Source organism: Pteropus alecto, unplaced genomic scaffold (assembly GCF_000325575.1).
Source record: "Pteropus alecto unplaced genomic scaffold, ASM32557v1 scaffold73, whole genome shotgun sequence".
Taxonomy (NCBI): Eukaryota; Metazoa; Chordata; class Mammalia; order Chiroptera; family Pteropodidae; genus Pteropus; species Pteropus alecto.
In genome coordinates this window covers 1,063,785-1,090,877 of record NW_006436284.1, presented here as the reverse complement: position 1 = coordinate 1,090,877, position 27,093 = coordinate 1,063,785, and positions in this window count along the sequence as shown.

Below are 27,093 nucleotides of genomic sequence, written 5' to 3'. Positions count from 1 at the left end.
GCTATTTGATTTTTATAAAGTAGCTGCGGGATACTGATCAACATTTAAGTCCTTACTGGCAACAAAGTTTTCTATAAGGAATAGTATCATATGTGTTGGAAAAATATCTTAATTAGTCACAATTAATTGGTTATCAACAAATTGTAACTTCCTTGATGACAGGATCTAAGTTTATCCTTCAAATAAATGAAATATTGAATTACCCATTAAAAAAATGGATGAATTTCTCAAATGTAGTGGATGGTGGCTATTGGTCACAGACTAGGAAGTCCTTGCATCAGAAGGCTCAATGTTCCAGGGCAGAGGGCAGACAGTAAATCAAGAGTCACGGTTCATTATGACGTGGTCTCCAAATATTCGCACTTACATAATTCATCAATGCAAATCTTTAAGGCATGTATCTATGATACGAGTATTTTTATTCATAGTTTTTTTATATATACTTCTTTTAATGGTTAATATCTCAAGATACAATTTATAATTAAGGAAAAGTTAATTGTCGATGACTTTTGTTATAAATCTTCATCCAGATAGTTTTCTTAATTATTTAAATTTTTTTGTCCAATATCCTTAGATAATTTTATTATTCTTAGCAAATGTTTTTTTAAAAGTTAGATAATGTGAACTCTACCATTTTTTTGCTCACATGTGTTTGCATTATTGGCATAATGTTTAATCCATGGTTTCTCTGCAGAAGCTTTTAAAGGCCATCCTATAAAGGTTTATTTCAGCATTTTAACTTGATAATATGACATATAAATCTAATTAGTTGGACACTGCAATTGTCACTGCAATTGTCAGTGAGTTCTGCAGTATAGTGCTTGAGAAGCAAACACTAGTAGCAAGCATTCCTATGACACAACAGGCATAGATCCACACTGCAGAAATCTCCGAAGTACACACCTGTTTCATGTTCCCTAGCAAACTCAAGTACAGTGCTATTCCATGTAACACCACTGTTCACTAATGAACCAAACAAAAGCTCAGAGTTGCATTTTCAATTTGAAAAAGCCTCAAAAAAAAATATCGATTAGTCATTTGATAAAAGTAAAATTTAAGGTAAAAACCATTAACAAAACAGAGTTCAAATATGGAAAAAGCTAAAATTTGTCCACATAAAGGAAAATAACCAGTCCAACAAAATATAGAATATAGATACATATAATAGTAGAAAGGTATAAGAAGAGAAAGACATTGAGAAATGACAGTGAGGTAATGGAAGGTTCATAAATCTTTATTTTTAAATTTTGAATCTAACAATTTTGCAGATGAGTTAGATCGTTAAAGCCAAATCTGTCAATGATTTAAAATAAGTAAACACATATGTATATTTATTTAAAATACATCAATAATAATGGATCATTAAAATTAACTCTAAAGAAAATTCATACATATTAATAGTTCTGAAGATGTTCTGAATAGTTCTGACAATGTATGTTTTTGTTTTGTTTAATTTGGTAAAACATTTATTATTAAGTTTTATTCTCTCAGCAAATTTCAATTATTAAATACACTATTATCAACTATAGTCACCATGTTTTACATTAGATCATCAGACTTTATTCATCTTAGCTCTCAAAGTTTTTATTCTTTTATCAACCTCTCCCTACTTCTTCTAGCCCCCAGCCCAGGGCAGCCACTTTTCTACTCTATTTCTATGTTTGAGTTTTTATTTTTTATTATTATTATTTTTCATAATAAAGTGATACCATGCAGTATTTGTCTTTCTCAGTCTGGCTTGTTTCACTTAGCATAATGTCTTCAAGGTCCATCCATGTTGTCACAACTGGCAGTATTTTCTTTTTTCAAGGCTGAATAATATTCCATTGTAGATATACCAAATCTTCTATACCCATGCATCTGTTGATGGACACTTAGGTTGTTTGCTTATCCTGGCTATTATGAATGATGCTATAACACGAGAATGCAAATATCTCTTCAAAATTATATTTTCTTTTTCTTTTTTCTTTTTTTGGATATATACCCAGAAGTGGGGTTGTTAGATCATATGATAGTTCTAGTTTTAATTTTTTGAGGAAACTCTATACTATTTTCTACACTGGCTGTACCAGTTTATATCCTTGTCATCAGTGTATAAGCATTCTCTTTTCTCCACATCCTGGCCAACACCTGTTATCTCTTGCTTTTTTAGGTGATAGCCATTCTAACAGGTGTAAAGTGATATCTCACTGTGATTTTGATTTGCATTTCCTTGATGATTAATGATGTTGAGCATCTTTTCATGTTCCTCATGGCCATTTGTATGTCTTCTTTGGAAAAAAAAAATGCCTATTAAGTTCCTCTACCCATTTTTAAATCAGGTCGTTTGGGGTTTTTGCTATTGAGATGTATGAGGTTTTTATAAATTTTAGATATTAATCCTTTATCAGATATATGATTTGCAAAAATTTTCTTCTATTCTATAGGTTTCCTTTTCATTTTGTTGATGGTTTACTTTGCTGTGTAGAAGCTTTTGAGTTTGATATAGTTCCACTTGTTTATTTTTATTTTTGGTGTCAAATCCAAAAATCATTGCCAAGACTGATGTCAAGGAGATTTTTACTGTACAGTTTCTGTACAGTTTTGGCTTTAATTTGTTACCACACAGTGCATCCTTAAACTCTAAACAACAATTTTGCAAATATGTTAGACTGTTAAAGCCAAATCTGTCAATGATTTAAAATAAGTAAACACATATGTATATTTCTTTAAAATCTATTAATAATAATGGACCATTAAAATTAATTCTAAAGAAAATTCATATTAATAGTTTTGAAGATGTTCTGAATAGTTCTGAAGATGGTAATCTAAATGTGATTCCTTTTGGAAAAAAAGAAAGCAAACCATAAATAAAATAACATTTTAAGTAACTTATGCACTGTTTCAACCAATGAAAAGTTTACTAAATTTTGTTTAGTTTACCATGGAGACCGCTTTCTGAAACACACATTCATATGAGTTAAGACACTGAAACATACAACACAGTTACTAATTTTTGATATGCAAATGTTAAAAAATAGTTTGTTGTTAAAAGTCATCAAAGGAATGCAGGTTGATACTGTCTTAATTTCTTCTTTTCTTTTCTTTTTTTTTTTTTTTTACCTATAATTGGGAAAATAAAGATCCCAAGTTCGCATCTGCCCAAAGAATGAAAAAGTATTTTAAAATTCAAAGATGATATCGATCTAATTTATGGTTTGCTGTCTTGCTAAATTAAGTAGACGTAGATAACATGCAGAATACACTTTTTAAAAATTTTAAACTGAGAAAATGCCATTGATGTTTTCTATAATGGTTACTTTTATTTAAATTGAAAGGCAAAAGCATTCATATGATACCTCAGATCAGCACTGTTCAGATGTGACAAAAAAATGATCATTAAAATGCAGCTCCTTTAGTAAGTGCCTAATTTCACACTTTTAGAAAAAGTGTTATCTTTCTGGTTAAGCCAGAGAGAATTGAGAAAGATTAAGAAAGTGTTTAAATATGTCCATCATAAAATAATTACAAAAATGTGAAAGAGACAGCATTGAGAATGCCAAATAGAGTATAACTGTCAACAAAATAATTCAACAGCTATAAAAATAATTTTTTAAAGTATGCCATGTATTTTTCTAGATAACAAAATCTATCAATTCCAAATGTCCACGTTAGTCATGCATAAAGGCATTAATGATTCACAGAAAACAAATAAACCAATCTATCTCAAGGAAACCTTGTTTTTTGTCATATCCACCATGGAGTCTAGAAAAAGTCTAATTGCTTCTTGAGAGTTTAATTCTAGTGAGCTTTAAATTCACAGTGAAGTTTTTAGACATTAGATGTTTCGCCAGACATGAAGATTATAGCTATTTTGTTCAGCTTAAATTTTTATTTATTACATTGTTTTATAAATTACAGAAATACTACATACTCATATTAATTTAGAAAACAATGCACGACAAAGAAAAAGTTAACAATTTCTTTCCCTTAAATCTCTATATCCATTGCCCTAGGAAACATGCTCACAGTCTGATGTGCTTTCTTTCATGGTTTTCCTTTCTCATAAGCAGTACTTACAAATATCAATACATATATGCATTTTGTTCTTGTTGTACTTGAATTTTTTTAAAACCAAAATGACAACTCTGTAATTTGCTTTTTTAATTGAATGACATGTCCCTGGCAACTGTTTAGATTAATATAGCTAATGATTAGCGCATTTGTTTTAGTAGCTACATGTTACCTACAGTATGATTTATTCAAGCGTGTGTATCTGTGTGTCTCTGTGTCCGTGTATGGAATAGTCAATGATCTCTTCTCTCCCATATTTTGTCACTACCAAGAACATATATCCCTGTGATTTTATTTCCATGAAACAGATTGTCAAAGTGAGTTTGCAAAATCAAAGAATGAATGTATTGTTACTTTTAGTAAATGTTAAGATATTAATATCCCAAATGATTTGGATCATTTAATTTGCACCTTCTTATCAGTCTGATTGAAAAATATATTTTATGTTTACTGACCTTTTAGGATATCACTTTTATGAATTAAAGTCATTACCTGTACTAGCCAGTACCTAGTATTATTTGTCTTTTAATTTTAGACATTCTGGAGGGAGGGGGTGCATAATAAATTTCATTTTGGATTTAGTATACATTCCTCTGATTCATTAGGATTTTAAGCACATTTTACTAGGTTTATTGATCATTGGATAGCATCTTTATTTTGAAGTACCTATTGTCCATTTTTTTCTATTTTTTAATTGAATTATAGTCATTCTTTAATTAGTTATGAGCTCTTGATTTTAATAACATTAAATATATTATGCTTTTTCTTTATGGTCAGTGTGTTTTGTGCCATGTTTAAACTCCATGGATATAATGATATCTCTTATATTATCTCCCAGAAACATTTTTGTCTTGCATTTCACATTTATATCTTGAACCTATGTGGAATTAATGGCATGTATGGTGTGAGGTGAGGGTAAAGCTGTTTTTATTTCTTTTTGTGCATGTAATTAATTATCCAAATTATACATTTACTGAAAGATCATTTTATTCCCTCTACACTGCAGAGCAGCCCCTAGAATTGGGTCTGTTTCGAGTCTCTTTGCATTGATCTATTTGTCTATTTTGTGCTACTACCACACTGTTTTAATAATTGTGGATTTTACCTATTACTCTTAATAACTGGTAGAATAATTCTTTCTTCTTCTTGCTCTTTAATATAGTTTTTACTATTATGGGCACTTTGCATAACCATATGTATTTTAGAATTAGTTTCTCAGTTTCCACACAACACAAAAAAATGTTAAGATTTTAAATAGACTAGTGGTTACTAGAGGAGTGGGGGAGGAGGGGGGAGGTAGACAAGGTAAAGGGGGTCAAATCTAGGGGGATGGGGGAGGGTGAAGTGGATAAAGGGGATCAAATATATGGTAGCTGAAGGAAACTGGACTTTGGGTGATAAACACGTAATAGAATATACAGCTGTCAAATGATAATGTACACCTGAAACTTATATAATCGTATTAACCAATGTTACTCCAATAAACTTAATAAAAATATATATATAAGTTTGGAAAAGTTACACTATCCAAAAGTATGGTATAACTTTAATTTATTTCTGTCCTCTTTAATTTCTCTCAATTTCTACGTAAATTTTTTTTCCTATGGTAAAAAATAGTTTTAGAAATTTAATTTTTATTTATTTCTGATATCTAGAAATATAATTGATTTTTTAATATTAACATTGCATCCAGCAATGCTCTTAAACTCATGACTCACATTTTAATCCTACTAAATCATCTTTGGACTTTATGAAGATTTTCTATATGTACTTTTTTGCATTGTTTTTCTTTTTTTCTTTGTTTTGTACTATCTAAGTCATCTGGTCAATGTTTTTCTCATTCTTCACCTGCCTTATAGATGCTTTTTATCAGTTTAAAATTTATACCTTTTATTACTTTATAAAGTGCCTTTCTATTTCTAGTTTATGAAATGTTTTTTCCTCCTCAATCATACATGGATGTTGAACTCTCTCATATGCATTTTCTGAATTAATAGAGAGGATCATATGTTATTTTTCTTTTATTGTATTAATGTGATGAATACTACTAAATGTGATGGTAAATATAATGAACTATTATCCAAGGACAGAGATTTGGTTGTTATTATACAAAATATCATGTACTTATTCTATAGAAGGTAGGAAGAAGGGGACCCTGTCTGTTGTCCCAGAACCTTAGACTAAGTACTAACCTCAGCTCTAACCTGAGCAGGGAAGATACCCTAAACAAAGTAAAATTGGGGATGCCAAATGTACTTCTGTTGTCCCCAGGGAACTCTAAGATCTTTGAATATAGAAATCACACTCATGCATCCTTATGTCCTAAAGTTATATTAATTCTTAGATTAAAATAGGTGCCCAGTCAGTGCTTCTTTTCTAAATGAATGAGTGAATGACTATCTACTGTTCCAAAACTTCTTACTATTTTCTACCTGGAAGATCTGTTCACAGCTAGCTCCCAGCTAATCAAGATTTTAGCTAATATAGGTTACCTTGTTTTTTTCTTTTAAGGATATTTGAATTTTTATTGGGGCTACATTAGAGTCTAAAAACATTCTGATAATAGACTTTCAGGAATTGTAATAAAAATCAAGAAGGTTTCTTTTTTTTTTTTTAACAGAGACACTTCCTTTATCATATTATGATATCATATTCTGTAGGCAGCTCATGTCACTACTTCATACAGCTAGCCTAGCCTTAATGTTATTTAGGGATGTACAGATATGTATATTAGCAGAGAGATTCAGTGGGTCTGATGGATGCTGAGATACATGGAACCATACTGCTGCAATTGAACCTGACTAGATTAAACTTCCTTTTGGCTTGCTTGGCAATGCCTCTGGTATGAGATGAGTGAAAGAGGGGTGGGGTGGAGGAATCGTCTTGTCAGCAGTAGTACAGTGGCTAGTTGTAGCCATAGTAAGCTTGTGTTTAATAGTTTCTGAAACATTCACTTTTTGTTATTTTGTTTCTCACCTGGTAATGATTCCAAATGTATGACATTTGAAAAAGGCATAAATCATTAGTTCCCAGTGAGAACAGCAATTCTAAACCAAGAATGTGTTCGGCATTTTCAGAAATGCTTTATTGGAATGATCAAGAGATTGAAAAGCTAGAGTTAGGTATAATAATCATTTCCCTTAAATGAGAGAATGTCATGATGAAAGTTGCTTTTTATCAGTAATTAGAGTTCTATAGCAGCAACATATCCTAATTATGATATTTAGACCATTAGTAAATGAACAATGTTATTTAGATTCTGCTACGGAAAATTCCCCCAGGCCATGTGGCATCTTATGGAGTGATTGAGTATCATGCTATTTGTGGTCTACATCTCATGCACTTACCCACCCCATCTCACATACATACTCCATCTGGACTCATTTATTAAGGGCACTTTAGTGTTCAATACAGAACTTGAAAAGTGGCACCTCACTGGGCTTGGAGACGAAAATGAAAATCCCTGTAGCTTGTTAAATTTTGCACAACATAGAAAACTATGAATGGTAAGATACAGTGAAACTTTAGCATCTAATGATCAATAAACATTTATGAATGATCACAAGTTCTTTTGAATTATTTTTTAGAAATACAGGCAGTGAAAGCAGAAGGATCTGGAATCAGAATTTAGAAAATATCTAGAGATTACATTAAAATTATTTGCCCTAGAATATTTTTTAGGCTCGCTTATCAGACATAGTCATTCATCAGTCACATTCAGCGTCAGGCACTATACCAGACATTAAGGAAAGGAAGAATCTTGGTCTATAGATGCTTTAGTCTAAATAAGTCTGAAAAAAAAGTTCTACCTAGTGGACTATAAAGATTGATTGTTGGTACAGCTACATAAACTATTTTGCATTTTTTGAGAGTGAGAAAGAAATAGCACTGATTTGATGTTTCCACAAACACAGCTGGGTGTTAAGTATCAGGAAAATTTCCCTGGTCCAACTTGTTGTGAATCTGACTGTGCTTGCTCTGGGCTGGCAATTTAGCGTGACTTGACCCAAGTGGCAGCGCAATCTCTTTGGTCTCGGGACAACAGGACTTTAAAGTTTAAGAGCTCTTTTGTTTCAGGAAATTTTGCCAATTATTCAGTCTAAGGTTTCATTTGCTTAATGACTTCCTGGTATTACCATCGAATGTGCTTCCTCATTCCTTTATCTTTTTGCCTTTTTATTTCGTTTAGTTATTCTTTGGTCTAGCTATGGTTAATTTAATCTTTCCTCCTAAATCAATGCCTCTAACCCCTAAAGGCACAAGGCCAAAGGCCAAATGACTTTAACTGCCAATGTATGAAAACTCTCAAAGCTTGGTAAGGTGGGTGTTATTACTGGAGGCACATAAATGGAGGGGTGGGGGATGTCTATATTGTCGGTTATAGTGAAGTGTCAACTCTGAACTGCAATCATTTAAAATGAAGTCCTTTTATTGGGGGTAGTAGAGTTTTTAAATGTCTTCCCTTTCTTGTTTATTTAGGCATTTCGTCTCATTTATTGGTTGGGAGGGATTGAAGAGTTTATAGGAACAAGTTCAATAAGCACAAAGGGGAGTCACTAATCCTTAGTGAGGTGATATGTGGCTATTTGGAGCTGTCAGAGGGAATGTGTTTTGTGGAAAAATACTTAAATACATTTCTGTAAATTGTTTAAGAGAATTTGTGCATAATATAATAATATAATAATATTTTAAAGTTTTTCTAAGAAGATTACTTCCTAATTTGTAGTGTGACAAACATATAAAACAATAAAAAAATCTTACAGATCTTAAGCATATCAATCTGTGATTTTCTTTTGGTCCAAATCAATACCAGATGCATAACAATACTTCTAAAAAATGTTAGTTTAATGGAATAATTTTTACTTATAGTCATTACAATTTTCTTCTTTTAATTGTTTGTGGTTTTGTGTTCCATAAATTCTAAACTTATTTTTTCAATCGTTCTTTTAAGTTTTAATAATAAGCTTCCTTTTAATTTCTTTCCAATATCTTCAGGTTTTGTTGCTGGAATTTACACTTCATACTCTTTTTGTCACTTACTCAATTTTGTTTTTGTTCCATTTTGGACATTTTTCTTTGCTATTTGTTGCCAGTGTTTGTTGCCTTTGTTAAGCGAGCTTACACTAATTTTCTTTTAAACAGCTTAAAAATTTCCACACAATTATTTGAGTTTTCTTTTAAAATTTGTTTCGTAAGATGACTTTTACAGAAATTAGAGATTGAAAAACATGTGGTGTTGAGATAATGTGTCATTTTCTATACAATTAAATGTATAAGTATTTTGAAGTCCTCCTCATTACTTTATGCCAGACACTGTATTATAACTGGCACATAGTACCCATTTAGTAAATGAAAGTTAGTTTCTGTCACCTGATATGCTTTGGTCCTAGCTGATCATCATTTTTTACAGAGGATCAATCTTTTCATATGCGGTAGAATATTACATTTGGATCAAATTGTCAGGGAAATAAGGTGGATCTTCCCCTCCTCTTGTAAGTCATTTTATTTATCTTTTTGGCTAATAATAATCAGGTTTAGAGTATTTAAAGACATTTATTGGTCCTTTTAATATAGCTAAATGAACATTTCCCAGCAAGTACAAGAAAATTCTTCTAATGATTCTATTAGGTTAAATCACTTTAGATATTTGAGCGTTACTATTTATGGAAAACACCATAGGCTGTTTCTAAATACAGATTCAAGTAAATTGTTATTAATGAATATTTCCAAACATCACAAATTGCACTGGGTTATTATCTGATGCTTTCAGATGTATTAACAATTGATCTGAAATATCACATATTCCATTTGGTGGTAGCAGCCATCAAAATAGCCAAAATTACTGCACTGGCATGCCAGGCCCAGTCAGGCGGTAACATATAAACATGATCATCATTAGCAAATATGGGCCAGATGTTCATCCGTAAGAATCTATGGAAATGATTACTTGTGTTATGTCGTATAGTCAATCTTGACATGGAAAAAACAAACTTAATTTAGCATAAGAGAAAGTACAATAATCCTACTGCACTTCTGGGGAAGAAAAACTATATGATATTTTCTTAAATATAGTTGATATTTTTGAATATTGATGCCAATTAAGTTGCTCAAAAAGAGTAACCTAGTCATCTATTCCTAACTGTGGTTTCCTTAGTGTATTATCTGATCTACTTTATTAGAATGGCTTAATTTAAAAAAGAATTTTTTTCTAACTTGGATATTCTTTTTTTTTTTTCATTTATTCTAATTTTACCATCTGCTAATTTTACTAAGAGAGAATCTTACAGATCTTAAGCATATCAATCTGTGATTTTCTTTTGGTCCAAATCAATACCAGATGCATAACAATACTTCTAAAAAATGTTAGTTTAATGGAATAATTTTTACTTATAGTCATTACAATTTTCTTCTTTTAATTGTTTGTGGTTTTGTGTTCCATAAATTCTAAACTTATTTTTTCAATCGTTCTTTTAAGTTTTAATAATAAGCTTCCTTTTAATTTCTTTCCAATATCTTCAGGTTTTGTTGCTGGAATTTACACTTCATACTCTTTTTGTCACTTACTCAATTTTGTTTTTGTTCCATTTTGGACATTTTTCTTTGCTATTTGTTGCCAGTGTTTGTTGCCTTTGTTAAGCGAGCTTACACTAATTTTCTTTTAAACAGCTTAAAAATTTCCACACAATTATTTGAGTTTTCTTTTAAAATTTGTTTCGTAAGATGACTTTTACAGAAATTAGAGATTGAAAAACATGTGGTGTTGAGATAATGTGTCATTTTCTATACAATTAAATGTATAAGTATTTTGAAGTCCTCCTCATTACTTTATGCCAGACACTGTATTATAACTGGCACATAGTACCCATTTAGTAAATGAAAGTTAGTTTCTGTCACCTGATATGCTTTGGTCCTAGCTGATCATCATTTTTTACAGAGGATCAATCTTTTCATATGCGGTAGAATATTACATTTGGATCAAATTGTCAGGGAAATAAGGTGGATCTTCCCCTCCTCTTGTAAGTCATTTTATTTATCTTTTTGGCTAATAATAATCAGGTTTAGAGTATTTAAAGACATTTATTGGTCCTTTTAATATAGCTAAATGAACATTTCCCAGCAAGTACAAGAAAATTCTTCTAATGATTCTATTAGGTTAAATCACTTTAGATATTTGAGCGTTACTATTTATGGAAAACACCATAGGCTGTTTCTAAATACAGATTCAAGTAAATTGTTATTAATGAATATTTCCAAACATCACAAATTGCACTGGGTTATTATCTGATGCTTTCAGATGTATTAACAATTGATCTGAAATATCACATATTCCATTTGGTGGTAGCAGCCATCAAAATAGCCAAAATTACTGCACTGGCATGCCAGGCCCAGTCAGGCGGTAACATATAAACATGATCATCATTAGCAAATATGGGCCAGATGTTCATCCGTAAGAATCTATGGAAATGATTACTTGTGTTATGTCGTATAGTCAATCTTGACATGGAAAAAACAAACTTAATTTAGCATAAGAGAAAGTACAATAATCCTACTGCACTTCTGGGGAAGAAAAACTATATGATATTTTCTTAAATATAGTTGATATTTTTGAATATTGATGCCAATTAAGTTGCTCAAAAAGAGTAACCTAGTCATCTATTCCTAACTGTGGTTTCCTTAGTGTATTATCTGATCTACTTTATTAGAATGGCTTAATTTAAAAAAGAATTTTTTTCTAACTTGGATATTCTTTTTTTTTTTTCATTTATTCTAATTTTACCATCTGCTAATTTTACTAAGAGAGACAAGCCAATGGAGATTTATTTCTTAACAAACTCTCCTTGTTTAAAAAACAATTACTATTTTTGTCCACGTGACTATATTATATCAACTGTCTTCAAGACGAAACTTCATTAATAACCCTATAGGCTGTTATTTTTAGTTTTTTTTTTTTTCATTTATTCTAATTTTACCATCTGCTAATTTTACTAAGAGAGACAAGCCAATGGAGATTTATTTCTTAACAAACTCTCCTTGTTTAAAAAACAATTACTATTTTTGTCCACGTGACTATATTATATCAACTGTCTTCAAGACGAAACTTCATTAATAACCCTATAGGCTGTGTTATTTTTAGTATTTTGGTCTATTTTGTTTTCTCATTAACATGAAGGTCAGAGAAAATTTTCAGTTCTTAAATTTTGTTTCTGGTCATAGCTAGTCCTGTTACCTTATACTGAAGTGGAAATAGAAATTCAGCTTATAGCTTAAAATATGGCTGCACAAGTAAAAGAATAAGAAAATTCTACACAGAGAAAAAATTTCAAATCCTGTGCTTTATACCTGACTATATTGAAATAATAGGTGTTATAAAGAAGTATTTCATTGAGTCATGACTATACTACTATAGAATATTGCTTTGGGGGCATTAAATCAGTTAAAAATTTACTCTAAGAACATGGGGCAAATAATTTTTCATACATTCCAATTCCTTTAACCAAAAAAATTGATAGATAATTTTTAGTCTAGACTCCGTTATAGTATCAAAAGTATATATTTTCACCCTCCCTCTTAGTGTTTTTCAAAAGAGGTCTCTGTCTATCAGAATAACTGTGTTTTGGGAAAGACGATGATCCATTACTTACAGAGGTTTTTGGACACTGGGTTCAAGGTAGATTCTGGAAAGCCAGAACGATACTGTGTTTGCTATAAAGGAGGTAATGGGAGTCAGGATCTAAATGGAAATTTCACCCGTGTTCTTTTTGTCAGGTTCAGTGAAGCTCCCAACTTAATTTATATTTTATTTCCCAGTTTCCAAATGAAATTAGTATTCTAAGCAACTGGTAGAATCTCTACCCTTTACTCATAGAATAAGGATCATCATGTTAGGAAATGCTAAAGAGAAACCCCAGAACCTCCTCCACCTGAATTTAGAGACGACAAACTAATCTGTTTACTCTATGACCCAAAAGGCTAGGAGCTTTGAGTGGGGCCCAAAGGAACAAACTGCTGTCATTTGGCCCTTCGGATTCAGTAAAACCAATGACTCCTGAAATGTTTGTGGGATGCTATATGGAGCCAGCAGCAAGCCCTGATAAGGGAAATGCAGTGAAGACCCCCTTGCAGAGACATCTTCTGGCCTCTGCGAAAGATGTCACAGCTTTGAATCTGAAGTTAATGACATTCAATTTCAGGAATGTTACAGAATTCATTCTGAAGATGAGAGTAGATATGATGATGGGAATTCTGCCCCATCTCCATAGACAACAGTAATCAAGCAACATTATTCAGGGCCAACTGTCTGATATCACTATTTTGGGTAGGGCCAACTCCTATCTGTGCTGGCAGCAACATGGGAGATTTTCCCCCCATACGTTCTACAGCATTCTCTTGGAGATTTTTCTGGCTGTGTGGCCTCTCTTTGATCATCTTGGAGTGATTGTAAACTGTCCAAAGCTTTTATAATAAATAATTCTTGTACAGTATGTTCAGAATTCGTTTCTTTTCTGTATAATTTAGAATACCTACAGATCATATACTGTGTCATTAAAATACTTCTTATTGAGACTAACTGGAAGAAAAAGGTGGCTTATAGTATCCTAGCATGTACGTTAAATGGAAAAAGAACTCTGAAAAAACTGGGACTGTTGAAAAGACTGATGGGCTGATAGGTTTGAAACTATAGAGTTCAAGCAACTATAAATTAAGGGTTTCTCATAAGATTACGAACAATTAGTTTTGTAAGATGAAATCAAGAGTGGTAAATTGCTAATCCCCTAAATAAAATCTAAGGCCTTCTTTATACACATAAAGCAGAGATTTGGCTTTTATTTTTTATGTTTTAAATCATGTGTCTTTCATGCTCAGAAACATGCGATGACTTCCCAATGATTTACAATTTATTAGAAGTTTGAAGAACCATTGTTTTTTGTTAGATTTCATAACACTTTCTGTACAAATTTTCTAAAAGTACTGAAGAAAAAAAAAATTCCCAACACTTTTTAATGTTTGAAAACAGAAATAAAAAGAAAAGTCTTCTGTCATCTGATCCTTCATCGCTTAAGCACTTAAATCTTAATAAGTCATTTCAGATTAGACCTAGTCGACCATGTTTAACATCTTAACTTAATGATACACATTTTTCTATTACCTTGTTACATGCCATTGCACTCATATAAAATTCTCTTCTTTTCCACTCTTTAAAATATGTTATCAATTGATTTCGAAACATGAATCAAGAAATCTTTTCTAAATCCTTAAATTTGTGAAGAATGACAAAAGATCCCAAATAGCCAAAGCAATCCTGGGAACAACCTGGAGGTGTCACACTTCCTGATTTTAAAATATATTACAAATATAGAGTAATAAAAACAGTATGGCACTGGCACAAAAATAGACCCAGACAAATGGAACAGAAAAGAGGAACCACATTAAACCCTGGCTTATACAATCAAATAATAGTTGACAAGAGAGCCAAGAACACCTAATTGTGAAAGGATAGTCTCTTCAAAAAATGATTCTTGGAAAACTGGAGAAACTCTTGTAGGACAATGAAATTGGATGCCTATCTAACACCACTCACAAAATTAACTCAAAATGGATCAAACTCTTAAACATAAGACCTGATACCATAAAACTAGAAGAAAACATATGTAAAAAGCTCATTGAAACTGGTCTTGGCAATGATTTTTTGGACATGGTGCCAGAAGAGCAAACAACAAAAGCAAAGGTCAACATGTGAGACTATATCAAACTCAAAAGCTTCTGCACAGCAAAAGAAACATTAACAAAATGAAAAGACCATCTAAGAATGGGAGAAAAGTTTTGCAAACCATATATTGAATAAGGGGTTAATATACAAAATAGATAAAGAACTTATACAACTTTATAACAAAAACAAAAAATTCAATTAAAAATGGGCAGAAGGACTAAATAAACATTTTTGCAAAGAGGTCATCAAAATAGCCAACAGGCACATGTGAAGGTGCTCAACATCACTGATCATCTGGGAAATGCATATAAAAACAACAATGAAATATCACCTCAAATCTATTAGAATATCTATTATGAACAAGACATGATACAACAGTGCTGACAAGGATGTGGTGAAAAGGGAATCCTCATACACTGTTAGTGGGAACATTAATTGGTCCAACTATAAAAAACAATATGAAGTTTCTTCAAAAAATTAAAATTAGATCTGCCATATGATCCAGCAAGTCCACTTCAGGTTATGTACTCAAAGGAAATGAAAACAGAAGTTTGATAAGATATATGCACTTTCATGTTTATTGCAGCATTATTCACAATAACGAAGATATGGAAACAACCCAAATGCCCATCAATGGATGAATTGTCAAAAAAGATCTGATATATATAGCAGTTCTTAAGTAACATCATTTCATTTCAACGTTATATCATTATAACATTTGCGAGATGCTATAGAAACTCAACTTTTGTCTATGTCAATTAGCCTCTGATAAAATTATTTCATTATACATTGTTTTACTTAAAGTTATAGAACCTACTGATAGCACTAAATGAAGACTACTGAATACATAATAGAATATTATTCAGCCATGAAAAAGGAGGAGATCCTGCCATTTGAAAGAATATAGATGAAACTTGAACACATTAGGCTAAGCAAGATGAGTCAGAGAAAGACAAGTACTGTATAATATTGCTTATATGTGGAATCTAAAAGAGTCGAATCTATTAAAAAAGAAAAGTAAAATGGTGGTTACCAAGGGATGGGGTTAAGGGGATAAGATTGATGGTATTTAAGGGGACAAACTTATGAGTACTAAATAATCCATAGAAATTTAATTTGTAATATATTGAATATAGACAGTAATATCGTATTATAAGTATATATTGTAATAAATATTGTCACAATGGCAACCATATTACCATATACAAATGTATTAAAATAACATGCTGTACATCTTAAATTAGCACAATTCAAATTTATCCAATAAAAATACTTTAAAGTTAAATATACACATGTGCACGCGCGCGCACACACACACACACACACACACACACACAGTAGCAAAGAAATCTTTTCTAGATAAATAGCACTTTACTAGAGATAAATTTTTCCCTTCAGGACTATTACCATCATGGACTCAACCATGGTATAAAAAAAAAGCATTGAATTATGAATTAAATGCTCTTGATTTTATTCATCATTTATCCATTCATCTAACCAATATTTATTGAGGGCATTCTGAATACTAAGCACCTTCCCAGGTGCTGAAGATATTTAGATGTACAGGTGACTTCAAGATGCTATCCTATAGACTTAAAAGTTTTGTCTTTACCAGGTATTAATTGTGAAATGTGAGAAAAATCATTTTTATTTTCTAAATCTTATTTGATTTATCAGTAAAAAAATAGGTGGGGGAATTTATAGGATTATCACTTCCCAGAGACTGTGAATCTAAATGAACATAGCAACAGATTCAAGTGGGATTCAGAACTGACTACATCAACTCTGTTTGCATCTATTAACTTACACCAGGAACTCATACAGCATATCAGTTATCCTTTTCCTGTTTTCCCTGAGAATACTCTCTGGGGGCACTTGCAACTGCAGTATTTACCCTGAGAAAACTTGCAGATTACAGTCCTAATCTTACCCTCAAAGCTTGCCATGAAATACCTCGATTTTATTATTATTTTCACATTGTTTTAGTATATCGATAGTCTTTAGAAACAAATGGCATCATTCTATCTACAGCATTCTGTTTTTAGTAATGATATTTTCATTTATAAAATATAGTAATCCTCCATGTGGAAAATGTCAAATCCTAGAAAACATAGCATTCCTACGCATGATGTTGAAGCTGAACTTTTTTTTTTCTAAATAGGACAATGAAAGATTACAGGCTGTGGGGTTTGATTACCTAGGTTTGAGTTCTAGCTTTCCCATTTACTAGCTAGATGAACATGAGCAAGTTTCTTAATCTCCCTGTGCAATCATTATCTACTAAGTACAGTGAGGATAGTAATTGTTGTGAGAGTTTAATGAAGTAGTCCCAAAACTCACTGGGCTCTGTGCCTAGATGATGATAATACTAGATATTCCTTAGACAAAGAGGGATGAGTATTTTGGGGGCCAGGGATTTTTTTTTTTTGGAAAGATGAAGGCAAAGTATAAGGCTGGAGAAGTATAGGTAAGTATAATCCTCTTATGTGGCCCTATCAAAAGGATTTTAGCTATAGTATTTAAAAAGGTAGGCCCAGAAGGTAAAGTAATAATTTAGTGACCTCATTGTGGATTCTAAGTAAAATTACTGCTGGTTTATTGTCCAAGTGAAAAAAATGTGGCTCAAGGTTGAAGAAGGAGCCATTTTCCTTTCTTCGTCATGAACTCAGAAGCAATTTGATAACATGAAAAAAGGAGATGTGTGTTTACATATATATAAATTACATATAATAATAAAGTATTATAAGGCATTGGCTCATATGATTATGAAGGCTGAGATGTCCCATGATCTTTCATCTGTAAGCAGAGATCCAGAAAAGCTGCTGGACTCAGGCTAATTCTAGTCTGAGTCCAAATGCCTGAGAATCAGGAGAATCGATAGTGTAAGTTCCAGTCTGTATCTCAACCATCGTCCTTTTCGTCCAAGTCCTAGCTCGAGAACAGGAGAAAACTGATGTTCCAGTTCAGCGAGTTGGGCAGAGAGAGCAAACTCTCTCTTCTTCCACCTTTTTGTTCCACTCAGGCCCTCGATGGATTGGATGATGCCTACGTGCATAGAAGAGGACAATCTGCTTTACTCAGTCGACCATTTTGAATGCTAATCTCATCTAAATGCACCCTTCCATACACACCCAGAAAATAATGTTTAACTAAATATTTGTGGCTGTCAAGTTGACACATAAAATTAACCATCATAGGCAGATTGGAAGCCTAGGAAGAAATCATTGTTTATACAGATATCCCAAGTTTCACAAGAAACACCTTCATGAGGGTAAATACTGCCATTCTTTCAAGACTGTGAACAACAATTGTTGAGGAATAAGAGCCAGAACAGAAGAACATAAAGATACATGTCACATGGTGACTGTAGCTGATGGTATGAGTTGAAGGTGAGGCACCCTTTAGGGAGCGCTTCGAAATAATTGGAGTATACATGGTCGATAAAATTAAGGCATTATGTGAGTGGATGAGCACAAAAAGAGGAACATATAGTTTTGGGAATTAATAAATGTAATTTAATATGTACCACAGGTAAATCCTGATGGTACTATATTTGGTTTATATAAAATAAAGAGCATTTATACTATAAAGTTTTATATTGTTGTATTTTATAGTTGTTACAATATATGCTCATTTCTATATTAACTTTAACACATTTAGAATTCTTTTTAATGTGCATTCCTAACTATTTTATAAACCTATTAGCTAGTCTCCTTTTGAGAGAAAGGAAAAATAAGAGAATGTGTTTTTGGTTCTTGCTAGAGTACTAAAAACTGTTCAATTTACAATGCTCCATAAATATTAATTGATTTATTTCAGAAAGAATTTAAGGCAATTTATAAAGATATCTGTGGAACCACAAGATTAAAAAAATAAGAAGTTCAAGGTAAAAAACAAAACAAAGGTAAGGAAATTAAATTCTAAGGAAATTTAGATAAAGATTATGCCCCAAATGTCTCGTATATTTCCTAGGGGTGTGTTTTGAATTTCCTTTTATGCTTCATGATAATGAAGATAAAACTAGAATTTTGACCAATTATATGCATTGACATTTATAAAATAAAAACTAATTTCTCTGAAGACATATAATTGATCCTTCTACTGAAATTGAAGGGACATTTCTTCTGTAGAAACGAGATCATGTTATATAGTGAGTGTCAACCATATTGTAAATATGATGATGAGGTTCTTACAGATGTTTACTCTAAGTTTAAATGTGGACTGAGAGGTAATAGGAAATCCAAAATTAGTAAATTCTAGGCTTTGAGGGACCAAACAATGCACTGCTCGTGTCTCAACACCCTGCAGGTCTGACTTCATCCCAGGATGACATTTAGCATATCTACAGCAATCAGGCATTCTTTAGGAATATCATAGTTTACAATTGTGACTGTTAAATATTGTCAGAAAAAGTTTCAGGTTCTATTCCCCTGAAATGCCCTGGAGAGTTAAAATAATTGCCAGGTAGATTCCAATAAAAGAACAGTAACATCAACAGCAATGCAAGTATTCTTAATTATTAGAATCTTTTTGATTTGGTTCCTATCAGGCAGAATGCTAAGATGGCCCTAAGAGTCCTGCCTGCAGTCACTTTCAGTGTGATCTCTTCCTCTTGATTGTGAGCAGGGGTATAGGAATATGATGGACATCACTCCTGTGATTAGGTTATATAACATGGCAGGCCAAGGTGAAAGAATTTGCAGATGTAATTAAGGGGGTGTTAATATTACCAAAAGGAAGATAATCCTGGGTGGGCCTTACCTCATCAGGCAAACTCTTTTTTAAAAGACTCAAGGTAGCAGCTGTAGTTCCTTGGCCTTAAAGAAACAATTTGCCATGTTGTGGAGGGGGCCATGTATCTTGGATAGAGTTGACTTGTTGGAGATGAGAGCAAACTCTAGCCAACAGCCAGAAAGGAAATTGGGATCTAAGTCCTACATCCACATGTAGTTGAATTCTGTCATCAACTTGAATGAGCTTGAAAATAAATTCTTTTCTAGTTAAGACTCCAAATGAGGACATATCCCACCCATTGATTTCAGCTTTGTAAGGCCCTAAGTAGAGAGCTCAGTTGAGCTGTGGCCAGACATAAAGCTTAAAGAACTCTGAGATGATAAGTGTGTGCTGTTTTCTGGTAATTTGTTACACAATAAAAAAAAAAAAAAGAAAGAAATACAAGAGTGTTTAAGTCAAAATTATAACTAGAATAACTTTGTGCTCATTCTTATATGAGGAAAAAATGTATTTCCAAGTTTATTTCAATATATTACTACTAATCAAAATCTGATATCAATTATAAACAATAGGCTAACAGAAGACTCAATGATTGTTAAGGTGTTATGTGTTGAAAATTTAAATAACATTTCCTAGAAATAAATTGATAGAGGATTTAGAGATATGTGGTGATGATAAAATACCTTAGATGCATCCAGGTTTTGAAAATTAAAACAAAACAGCAGTGGATGCTTCTGAGGTTTCTGTTAGATTTTGTGGATTTTAGCAACTGCTATCTCTAATAGTAAAAAGAATGAGGAGTTATTAGAGGTCAACTAAACATTTTAAGAAACGTTTTGACAGAACCTAGGATGAAGTAAAGGGTAAAATGGTGTACCAAAAATACTATTAGGTACATGCAATGAGCATATGTAGTGATAAGAGTATGAACATTTTGAAGAACTCCTATGGGGAGAACGACCAGGAAAAATGAAGATAATTAAGGAGTAGTTCTCTGAAATATCCTAAGATAATTTAAAAAAAGTTGGGGCAGGGTTCAGAATAAACTGATGTCCAGAAATACAGCAGTAGTTGCTTCATGTAAAAACCAGACTGACTCAGCCATATTGTTTAGTAAATGTTGATCAGAATGAGACTTTTATTCATAATGGTTAATTAGTACCTAATTAAGTCAGTTATGAGGCTCTATTGACCCTAGAACTCCCTATGGTCTTTGAATAACCTCTTGCCTGCTCCTTAGGAGCACACAGCTTCGCACTGTGGACAGCGGTAAAATGTTAATGGGCCATGTGCATTGATGAGTAATGCTTCATATAATAAGGCGGCCGCCCAGAGTGCATACAATCACAAAACAAACTCTTGGGTTGCAGGGAGTCTTAGTACAACTATGAGCAGTTACTCCTGCCAACAATAAAAACTCTCTGGTGGGACCCTCCCATGGCTCCCTTGAGCTGATCAGGCCACATGTGGCTTTGAGGCTTAGTCTACTCTGACAGTTAATATAAACATGCTAATGCAGTTATAGAAAGAGACTTCAGAAGACAGGCATGCTACAAAGGTGATCAAGCCCAAAATAAGGGGAAAAAAGAAGTAAAGACGGGGTAAGGTACATTTTCTATGAGCTTTCTACCCGCAACAATCCATCTGAGAAGAGGATTGTATTTTCTAAAATATTAATGTATTTTCTAAAATATTAAAACCATGTATTTTCTAAAATATTAAACCTGTATTATCCTTTTAATAATTAATTGGTTTAGGGCTTTAGTTGTGTGAAAACTGACAGCAGAACTGCTTTCACAAAGCTATATATAAATTACATGTTAATTTTTTAAGTAATAATTATCTTTAGCCTAGAAAGGGTTGATTGAATCTCCAAGGGCTAATACTTTTTAACATGTCAACGATTTTTTTCAATAATATCTCCTTTTTTCATCATAAAACTCTGTGAGGTAAATAGGGCTAGATTTATCATTTTTATTTGAAAGACAGGAGAATTAGACTAAAGTGGTTAAGGAACTCAGCCTAAGGTAACATGGAGAAGCTGGCGAGAGAAGCCAGGCTTTTCTCCCAAGACAATATTTTTGTCACAGGACTACATTTTCTTTCTTAGAAGAAAATAAAACATTATTATTATGGTCAAGAGAAAGTAAGGGAGTATTATTAACTTTATTTCCAATTATAATGATATTGTGGTGTTGGAGATAAAGTAATTTAGCTTTGTCAGGATAAGTAGAAAAACCATTCTGTAATTAACAGTTGTAGATTTCCCACTCTCCACTTCTGCTCAAGCACAGTTCGCTCTATGGAGGACTATTTTGGTGAATCAAATAACCTCTTTAATGTAGAGTGTTTATCTGACAAAAAAAAAAAATGATAATACAGTAAAATACACTACAACTAAAACAATATAGTTGATTTTGACATTTTCAGATTTTTTATTCTAACTTGATTTTTTATGAGTGAACTCGAAGCTAAATGATGTGCAATTCATAATTTCATTAGGTATCCCTTTGCATCATACACTAACATAATAATTGCGTGTAGTACTATATTCCATTGACTTTTTTTATGATATAAAATCACCTTTAAGTAACTTAGAATTATTTGTTATAAATGCAGTTTTATAGCACTGCAGTTGTGTTCAGGCATTGGGTAATAATACAAATGCCAGGTAAACCAGTTTTTACTCTATTAGGAATAAATAGAAGCAGCATTTTAATTGTTATTGTAAATTAATTTTTTTTTAGTTAGGTAGTTTAAAAAAATCTCACTATGTGCATTATTTCTAGGTCACCAATGACACGTGTGTATATGTGTGTGTGTGTGCACACGCGCGTGTGTGTGTGTGAAAGAGAATGAGAGAGAGAGAGAGAGTGAGAGAGAGAGAGTGAGTGTGTGTGTGTGTGTGTGTGTGTGTGTGTGTGTGTGATTGCAAATCTCCGGGGCTTTTTCTTTGTTCTCAATCTCTTTGATGATCCTATAGCTTTTGAAATTGGTGACTCCATCTTTCTTTCTGTATTGGCTTCTGAGAAATAAGGCCCTACATAGCTTCTTCCCTGATTAATCCTTTATTTCCTTTGCTAGCTCTTCTTAAACCAAGTTTCAGTTTTTGAACCTTAGTCCTCTTTCATATGTATTTGCTTTCCAACTCTGTTGATTCCTTTAAATCTGAATATCTAGAACTTTCTCATTTAATCTCTGGCTCTCTACATATACTTCTTGATCTTTTAAAATGAGTTTCTCTGCTGTAACTGTAAGTTCACCGTGTTCAAATGTGAACCATGATCTTCTCAACCTTACAATTCTTTCATTTCTTACTTGGAACTGAAAGTAAGAAGTTATCTTTAATTCATACCTTTCTGTGACATATATAATTAGTAAGGAATCAAAGCAAGTTCACGTGTTATTAGAATTTTTAATCTAATTATATTTCCATCTAGATATTCACATTGCTGCAGTAGATTAAGAGGAATTCTCTCTTGCAAAATAAGTGCTGCCTGATCTTGACCTACCACTTGACAAGGTTTCTTTTTCTCTCTGAAATCTGTGATAAGTCCCTATTTCCTAACAAAGTAACCTAAATTGGTTACTAGACTTGGGTTTAAGGCTTCTATGACCTGATCCTACCCTACCTATCCTACTTACTTCCCTTTACTCTCTTATGTACACCTCTCTCTCATCAGGAAAGTCCCTGTTCCTGTGAGCTCACCACTCATTCTGTATTGTGTATTAGTGCTTTGATGGTTGACTTGCCTGGGATTCTTCTTCATCCTCTTCACCTCTGAATCGTCTACCAATCTTCCAAGTTCCAGCTCAAGTCCTACTTCTTTATGACAGTTGTCCTGCATAAATATGATCTTCTTAGAAGTTGTTCAAAATTTAATATGATATAGAGTGTATATCCTACATGATATTACTGAATCATGTTATTTCATATATTTTAGTTTAGATTGGGAATCTCCTGAGGCAGGAGGGTAATAAACAGTTATGTCTGACCCTGGCTTCTAGATTAATGTACACAAATTGGTGGTCGATAATTAATAGTTGCTCGAAAACTCTGGTTTCTCATATTTCTTAGTCAGTCAACATTATTTTAATATCTCGCCTCATCATTTGGAAAAATAAAGTGGTACCTCAAAGATTGAAGGATATATGAAATTATGTTCTCTTATATAGTTAAGATAGCTTTCCAGTTTACCTCTGGGAAAAGAGAATAAACAGTAAACCTTTGATTTTTTTTAAATTAATGAAAATCATTTCACAAGTCTGGCCCTAAGTTTATCCTAATTTATTAGCAGGAAACACCTGAGACTAATTGCTTTCTGGCCACAGCATCCTGCTTTATTATTTTTTTAGAATTTTCTATTTAAATATATATATATATATAGTTTTGATAAATACTGTAATCACTTATGTTTAGAAAATATAACTCTCTTTGTTTCTATGGCTGGCTGAAATTCTTTAATTAAAGGTGATTTTAATTTGGAAATTCAAAATGTTATGAATTAAATTCTTCCGTGCTTAACTTACAGGAGAAGGAAAATATTTGAAGTGCTGCTCTGAGTGTTCTATAAGCTATGGAAAAATGCCCAATATAATTTTAATATAGTCATTAAACTGAAATTTCTTTGTATTTACAGAGTAAATTTTTACTTCGTAGCTGTAGTTGAGCAGTTTATGTTCTTCCAAATTTTTCACATAAGAGTTCTTTTATTTAATGTTTTGGATTTGTTGGACACATTCACAGTAAGTAGTATAATTTTCAGACATTAAAATGAGTTCAAACTGATATTTTTGTTTAATTCTTACTAATTCAACATAGGAGTTAGAGATTTTAGCTACCAATTGTTGTAGGGTTTAGGGTGAGGACGGTGAGAAGATTTGGGGAAGGTGAAGAAAAAAAACAAGTATCATGGAAGCAACTCCCTAGCTCTCTCATAAAGTAGAATGGCCCTCTTAACAGAAGAGTGAATGTGACACATTATCTATGGGCTGTGACCTTATATTACTGGAAGGTCAAGTTACTGCTCAGTAGAAATGTGGCATTTGGGGCAGCACTTTAGTGCACTTCTCAGGATTTCCACTTTACACTTGGCGAGAATATATTCTAGATATACCCAATTTTTTTTCTGCAAGATTTGATGGTGAGACACTGAGTGAGAAGAGGGATGAAGAAATCTGAGCCTCTCTTTATGGGGAAGTTGTTTGATAGATTCAATGTAGAGGAACCCTCTATTAGGAAAGTAAGTTTTGAGAACTAATTATTGATTACACTAATCATATACAATACATACTACCTGAAAAAAAAAAATGAAAACATTAGGGATAGAGCTAAAGTCCATTTTGAGAACATTATTTTCAATTCTAGTCCTCTGTCTTCTTCCTCAGAAATATAATTATCGACTTAGTATGTGAATTTTTTTCAGTTAATTTATGTGCACATAAATGCCCTTACAAATGTATGTAAAATTGTTTTATAATTATATTTCTAACAACTTTTTTGAGATGTAATTCACACATCATACAATCCCCTCATTTAACGTGTACAATTCAATGGTTGTATATATTCAGAATTGTGCATCTGTCACCACAACCAATATTAGAACATTACCCCCAAAAGAAACCCTGATCCCATTAGCTGTTACTTTCCCAATCCTCATCCTACTAACATCTCCCTTAGCATAGGCAACCTGTAATCTACTTTCTGTCTTTCTAGACTTGCCTATTCTGAATATTTTATATAAATGGAACCATATCATATGAGATCTTTTGTGATTAGCTTTTTTCATTTTGCCTTGTTTTCAAGGTTCATCCATGTTGTAGCATGCACCTGCACTTAAATTCATTTTCTTACTGAATACTATTCCATCATATGATTATACATTTTATTTATCCATTCATCAGTTGATGGCCATTTAGTTGTTTCTACTTTCTAGTTATTATGAATAATGCTGTTATGAACATTTACATACAAATTTTTGTGTGAATGTATTCTTTTTATCTTGCCCACATACCAAGGAGGGAATTTCTGGGTCATAATGACATGTTTGTGTAATCTTTTGAGAGGCTGCCAGTCTGTTTTCCAAAGTGTATGTACTATTTTATATTCTCAACAGGAGTGTACGAGAGTTCTAATGTCTCTGCATGCTCACCAACACTTGTTATTATCATAATTGTATTTTTAAAACATTTTTTATTATTTTACAATTTTCCTTTTTTGGTCAAGAATATCTGAAAGATCTTGGTATATACCTCATTTGTTTAATAGATACAAGTTCCTATGTACTATGGATGCAATAATTTCTTTAGTCATTCCTCTTTCCACAGACTTCCAGTTTGTTTCATTTTTCACTGTTAAAAGTATACTACTTGTACAATGAACATCCTTGTGTAAGAGAGGTTTATTTTTTGTATATATGAAAGTATTTTTTGATGGAAAACTAGAAATTGAAGTACTCTTACATATAAGGTGTAATATATTTACTTTCAAATATATGTCCAAACAGTCAAAATATATTGTCAAAAGTGGCTGTCTATCTTAGGGTTCTCCTGGCAGTGTAGGAAAGTACACTGCCACCATGCCCTCATCAACATGTAACCTTATTAAACTGTTTATATTTTTATAAATCTAATAGATTAAACCTGTGCAGTCTCAATTTACATTTCCCAGATTACCAGCTATTAAACTCATTTATGTTTATTGGGCATTTGTTTTATTTATGATCATTGCTAGTTTTTTCTATATCTTATTAATATATAGGTATTAAAATATGTTTGCATATTAATTCTTTGTGCATTATATTAGTTTTTATTTATTTTTAATTGAGAAATAAATTTTAAATTTATATGTAATCAAACATATCAAACTTTAAATTTACATGTAACCAAATGTATCAAAATTTTTGTTCTCTTTTTGCATTTTTGTCTAATTTATGATTATTTCTATCCTAAATTTATACTCTTTCCTATACTTTCTCCACTACTTTTATAGCTTTATGATTTATTCTTTGAATCATTTGAGATTAATTTTACTAAAAGGTCTGAAGTAGGGATCTAACTTTTTTTTTTAAAGATTTGACTATTTAACATAAGAAAATTGTTTTGAATAACTCTAATATGCTAGGCATAGTTCTAGGTAGTGGGAATCCTTTTGAAAATACAACTGAGTTGCTCCTATCAGGAAGCGTACATGCTAGCCTTTACTGAATAGGTCATTCTTTTCCCACTAATTTGAAAAGCTACATTTATCCATTTTAAACACACACACACACACACACACACACACACACACACACACATGCACTCAGATATATGGCAGCCATGGGAACACATCACTCAGATCATATATAGGAGTACACAGTAATTGTTATCTCTGTTATGCAGCTTCATTGAGAAGAAAAAGGAAGATGTTATTTTAGTTCAGTTAAGTTAAATCTTAATCATTCACAGCAAAGAATAAATTGATAACATCCAAAATTATAAATAGTAATAAAAGCTATTTTTTAGGGGAAGAAAGGTAACTATTGGGAACAAGATAGCAATGGTCTTTAGAAGATAGGGAGGGGCAAAGACATTTTATAATAATTATAAGTTATAAT